This window comes from Pinus tabuliformis, chromosome 1_2 (genome assembly GCF_031772625.1).
Source record: "Pinus tabuliformis cultivar Carrire ecotype Pingquan chromosome 1_2, CPIR1, whole genome shotgun sequence".
In the NCBI taxonomy this organism is placed as follows: Eukaryota; Viridiplantae; Streptophyta; class Pinopsida; order Pinales; family Pinaceae; genus Pinus; species Pinus tabuliformis.
This window is the reverse complement of record NC_142298.1, coordinates 1056805826-1056812383: the sequence shown is the minus strand read 5'-3', so window position 1 is coordinate 1056812383 and position 6558 is coordinate 1056805826. Positions and strand designations below refer to the sequence as shown.

Below are 6558 nucleotides of genomic sequence, written 5' to 3'. Positions count from 1 at the left end.
AGGACAACCAAGACCTCCTTAATTAGGAGCCTCTTCCCTTGCATATTATATTGAATCGTAAATAATTTAGTTAGACATAGAGTTAGTTGCCTACTCCTGCATATATTTTGCTGGCACCATCACAAGCTTACGAGTTTCCCTGGTTGATAATTTAATGAAAGCAATTTAAGCAAATAAATTGCCCAACATTTTGGCACCGTTGCCGGGGATGGTGCTAAGGGATCAGGCATTAGAAATTTAATTCAGTACTAGTATTTTTCTCTAGAAAAACTAACTTGTGAAACCTGGTGACAGCAGGATCTTCATAAGGGAGTTCAAGTTTGAGTTTTTTGATGTTTTAGTATTTAGCTAGTTTTAAATTCAGTATTTTTAAAAACCCCCTGCATAAATAAAAACGAATCAATCGACTAGTATGCTCTCTTCCTGTGCTTCGTGCGATCAGGAAGATCAGAAAATCAATTGATTTTGTTCAAATAAAAATACTCTTGCTGGAGAACTAATCTGCAATATGACAATAAAGAATTTTGTGAATGAGAAAAAAAAGCATCTTTAAATTTTTAGATGAAATTTAGTTTTTTTTTTTAATTTTAGATTTAAAAAATAAAAATTTCCAGGTTCCCCATCTTCCACCTTCGCCTCTTCTCCTTTAGGCTGATCAACCCCTCCAAGATCTTCCAAACCAAGCTGATCATCCTCTCCAAGATCTTCCAAATCAGAATGTAAGATTGTCTCTCAGCAATTGCATTATTAATGTGTTGTCCTTGTATGATTCTTCACTGAGAGTATCAAGCTCTGCAATGGCTTCATCAAATGCTTGTTTTGCCAAGTGACATGCTCTTTCAGGAGAGATCTGAATTTCATAATAGATAACTGAAAAGTTTAGTGATAAGCCAAGCCTGATTGGATGTGTGGGAGGCAGATCTGTAGCTGCAGTATTTGAAGCAGCCTTATAAGCCTTCAAAGATTGATCAACACTTTCCTTCCTTTCATTTCTAGATTTAAGTTCATCCTCCACCTTTTGACGGTAATCCCTGATCCTTTTCACGTTCTGCTCATTTCTCTTTGCTTTTTCTTTCTGCTCAATCCGCCATGATGCTCTCCTAGCACCAATAACATTCTTATATCCCGCAGAAAAAAGTTTCTTTCTTCTACAGACAGCTCTAGATCCAATTTGGCAACATCCTTCATTGACTACACCATCTCATCGTAATGCTCGGCCTACTCGACTAACTTGGCCCTGAAAACATGGCTCTCCCTCACAGTTCAACGTCGGCTAACACCCCTCTAACAGTGGGAATTGGCACGGCAGACGGTTCATTGACCATCCGCCATGGAGCCACCGGCCTCCATTAAATTAAACTTTGGCGGCTTGTTCCAATTATGCTCCCCTGTTTTGCCTTTTAGATAGAGTACGGGCGCGATTGATTGTTCATTTTGCTTGTAGTAACGCGGAAACCCTACCTGAATTGAATTGGCCGTTCATAGTCCTCAACGGCCTGACTTTGAGTGAAAGACTGCAGCCTTGAATTGGTTACCCATAGTCATCGATGCCCTGAATTTGAGTGATTTATCGATAGAATGCCCTGTTAAAATCATTCCAATCGGAACTGAAAGGATGCAAAGTTATTGATACTGGGAGAAAATTTAGAGGTGTGAAAATGGCAGTGGAGGAATCGATGGAGCTCAAATTTCGACTGTTCGATGGCACTGATATCGACCCCAACAAATACGTCCCTGCCACCACCGTTGCTTCTCTTAAGGAAAGGCTAATTGCTCCAATAGCATCATTCCAATGCATGTCGTTGTCCAGCCTACTTTGACAGAGAAGCTTGCAGATCCTCACAAGGAGAGCAGATGCAAATGCACAATTCTATAAAGTTTCATCGTAGCGTTTGTTTTGATCCAGGAAATTTATATTGCATGTGCCGTGATGGAGCCTTATCAAAGCGCAACTGGTGTTATAAATGCAGACTTATCTGGGAAAAGCTTCCGAAATTTCAGATTCGATTCGTCTTTCATTCTGCGACTGATCGATGGGATGCCCATTTCCGGGTAACAATTTAACACTAGTTATTTATTGGGTTCCCCTCATATCCTGCAACAATAGCCAGAGTTCGTGCATGATGCATCGCCTGGTTCGTGCATGATGCATCGCCTGGTGAAGATATAAGGAGGAAATTATCCCGAATGTAACGCCAAGTGATCACTGAATTTTCGGGATCTATTCAGCCAACGCAGCTACAGGGATGCGGAGCGCCGATTAACACTCCTCAGCGCTCGTTGACAGCCAGGTAAAACGCTAAAACTACGCATTAACTCCAGAAGCAATAACTTTAAGGTCGGTTGAATAAATGTAAGGCTTGGCGATAAGATTCATCGCATGTGTGGGAAACAACGCAGCAATTTAGCTCCATCTTGTTGCATGTATAACACGTCAGTAGCATGGGCTCGGATGTGTAATCTTGCAAATCAAAATAGAGTATTATGAAACAGTGGAGGCAGAGTCTAGTTGCAATTGTGAATCTTGTTGTGATATGCCTGTCGTTGTTTCGCACTGTTGGATAATTTTTTGTTCATATGTTTGATATATGCCGTGGAATGGAAACGGCCTGCAAGGCAAACAAACATGAAGAATGTTACTCTGTTCTGGTGAATACAATGGATAGTAAAGTCGTGTAGGCCGAGCCATGAAAAGTGTTGTATAAGATTCGAGTTTTTATAGGAGGCCGAGCGCCGATTTTCAGAAAGACAAAGGCCGAACTATTCCAAAATCCATCCTATTTAAAAACGCTGTTTGGTTTTTCAAAGTTTTTATTAGAGGCAGAGCGCTGTTCGATTTGAGGCCGAGCCATTTGAGAATGCACCATTTATTTTTAAAAGAGATTGTATATACATAGGTGCACTGATTGTTTTAATGACTGTATATACATAGGCCGAGTGCAGCAGAAGCATATATCCACTGGAGGAAAATCCTTGAACACATATTCTGGACATTGGTAGGAAGGTCTTTTATCATCGACATTTTTTTCATGATTTTCGTATTTTTATTTAAAAAAAAAAAAAAAAAAAAAAAACAACGTTATAGTTTATTTTAGTTATAGTTTAATTTTAGAATTTTTCTTTATTAGGTTTTAATAAAAAAAAATAAAAATTTATAGGAGGCCGAGTGCCGTTATAGTTTATTTTAGTTATAGTTTAATTTTAGAATTTTTCTTTATTAGGTTTTAATAAAAAAAAAAAAATGATTTTACAACTTAAAAAAATCTCAAATAACAAATTAAAAAATTTATGTTTTTTTTTAATTTGTTGTCTAAAAAAATCTAAAGCAATAAAAAAAAAAAAAAAAATAATTATGTTTTCATTTATTTTAATATTTTCTTTTTAAAATTTGTTGTTTAAAAAAAAAATAAAAAAAATAAAAAAAAAAGTTCACAAAATTCACACAGCTTTGAAAATAAAAAATGGAATACATGGAAACAAATTTCAAAAATCGATTTATCAAACATTGGAGGATTCTTGTTGGCATTAACTCCTCACATCTTTCTGTTAAATGCTTTTATGTGACATACTAATATGCAGAACATAACAGATATTTCTCATGTCAATCTTTTTGCCGAGCACATTTCAGAAGTTATCTGACAGGGAGTATTATTTTTCAGGGTTGTTTTTAAAAATGGATTGAAATTGATATCATGAATTGAGTTACTTTCAACACTTTGATTTTTCTTAAATCTGTTTTATTTGGTATGAAATTTTTGCGTAAGAATCATGAAGGAAATGTGCAATTCTTCTTGAACAAACTTATGTTTTCTTTCTGCCAAGTTTTTTTACAGGTTACAGGATAACAAAGTGATCATTAAGGAGATTGCATTGTGACAACAATTAGTCTTCCAAAGACTGAATTCATGAAAAATTCTGAAGACAAATCCATCTCCACAACCACTACCTTGCATCTCCCTTTCTGAAAAAGATTTTGAATTCCACCAATTGTAAGCATGACATTTCCATATCCATTTTTCACAGCAAGAGTTCTTATTCATACACCATGCATTTCCATTCCTTACAAGCTTATTGCCATTTTCCTTGTCATTACCATTCCCCTTCATTTCCGCCAATAAAACCCTGCTTGAGTCAAAGTCCTAGAGTCTAAGTATCATTGAAAAACACCTAGAGGCTTGCATGCCTTAATGGCAAGTACTCTTGCCAATGAACAATGGGAGTACATTAATATCCCTTGTTCGTTGGATCTTGTAGGTGACTCGACCACGACAAATTTATTCGTACCTACAAAGATGTGTTAGGCATCCTGACTCCCATTGGAATCAATGGTGGGAGCTCTTGTGTTGGCTAGGGGCATTCATTAATGGCCACTAAGTCAACAACTTCTTGCTATGTTTGACATCGACACATTTAATCACATAGTAAGATTTGTGCCATCGAGCGTTGAAGACTTGAAGACCCATATTTTGTAGCAGATGAAGCCAATTTCCTTTCATTGTTTTTCAGTTTGTCATCACTTGAGGACAAGTCAATAAATAAGGCTGGGGGGGAAATGTAACTTCTATATTTTGTATACCTTCCAAGCCTTATACATTTTCAGCCGCATTTAGCAGCAGATTCTGAACATTCAACAGAAGATCCAACAACAGATGCAACAACAATAAAAGATTCACTTTTTCGATTTCATCCACCATTTTCACAACCAAGTAAAGATGACTATGAACAACTCTCATCCATTTTTGGAAGGGTAAGTTAAGGTATGATATTTTCTTACTTTTAGCCATTAAATTCCTTGAAAAGTTAGAATAATAATTGCTGGAAAAACTTCACTTCCTTTCCTCATTTCACATAACTTCCCAAACCATCCATTTAAGGGGAAGGATACATTTACATACATACTTTGTCACATTCATATAACATCCATATTCATATATCACATTCTAAAACCCACTTACCTTAAAAATATATTCACTATTACATGAGCATGCAAATGGCTTTGTCTAAAGTATTTAAAAGTTAATTGGATGCCAACAGAATCATGGTTGTTACACAAGAACCAACCATGATGCATTCCAACAAAAATACTCTGCAATAAAAAGTAATATGCAAAGATCATACATTGAATGCAACAAACAAAATATGGTTGAAACACAAGAACCAACCAAGTTGTAGCTCATCAAAATAATGCATTGCAAAAGTTAAGTAAATGATATCATGCAGAGTTTAAGCCAAAGCTCAAGTACCAAAAAGTAATGTAATAGATTGCATGAGGACATGCAATACCTTCAGTTTGGGGTTATGTTGGGCTTCAAAATTGTCCTTATTTTCACTTCATTATTCACCAATATATTCACATTTTACCTTCATGTCACCTCCATTCCACCTCCACATCATTACATTTACCTCATTATTGGGTTATAACTATGCTTTTCCAAAGTTTATTAATTCTTAATATTTTAAAGTGGATTTATGGTTAAACTTTAGAAAATAATATGCTTATACTTATACCTAACAATTAGAATGAGTTTGTTGACATGTGTAGGTACAAAGGAAGCTTCCAGGGCATCTTTATGTGGCCTTGAATGATCAAATTCGCATTTGATAAGATAAGCCTCATGGAAAAGATCATGACCTCATGGAGAAGATCATGGACCTCATGGAGGAGATCATGGAGGATAGGGTTATGTGTCTAGATGGTTGAGAAATGTATGGAACTAAAGAGAGATTAGTGGATCATCATTATGAGTTTGTTATCTCATCCTATTGTATAAATAGGAGTACCTCCTCCATTCCAAGGGGAGGACTCTTAGAGCATGTATCCAACTTATGATGGAATAGAATAAAGCTTTATTTTACATAAATTTCCATTTTGTAGTTTTAGATATAAGTTGTCTTAGTGTAGTAAATGGAATAATTTGTCACTTTGTTCTTAGGAGAATTGAGCTCACTCTAAAAGGATGAAAGAAACATTTTATTTCATAATAGATCTTATTTCATTTAATTGCTTAGATGTTTGAGGATTTGATTGATGAATGAGTTTTAAATCTTATCAGCATATGAGGGGATAACCAAGGGTCTAAGTTAGGTTCTCTCTCCATTTGATTTGTATGATAATTGAAATTCATTCTTTTGCTTTTATGTTTCAAGTCATTTCATTTCTTATGCTTATGAATGAATCTTAGTTTAGTTTGGATTAGTATATGAGGGGAAAATCAAGAGACTAAGTTAGTCTTTCTCTCTATTTGAATCTGAACAACAATTAAAGTTCATTCTCTTGTATTCATTTCAAATTTCTGGTTTTATGTAATTAATGATTTCTCTATGATACTATAGGGAAGGACAACCAGGACCTCCTTAATTAGGAGCCTCTTCCCTTGCATATTATATTGAATCGTAAATAATTTAGTTAGACATAGAGTTAGTTGCCTACTCCTGCATATATTTTGCTGGCACCATCACAAGCTTACGAGTTTCCCTGGTTTATAATTTAATGAAAGCAATTTAAGCAAATAAATTGCCCAACAACGCGTGGTAACTCAATATACCATTTTGTTGCAT

General features: G+C 35.5%; 1 pseudogene; it reads right to left on the bottom strand.

Annotated features, from left to right (window-relative positions):
- Positions 1–549: 549 nt before the first annotated feature.
- LOC149209767 (14-3-3-like protein GF14 iota pseudogene) lies at positions 550–4106 on the bottom strand (annotated as a pseudogene).
- Between the last annotated feature and the right edge of the window lie 2452 nt (positions 4107–6558).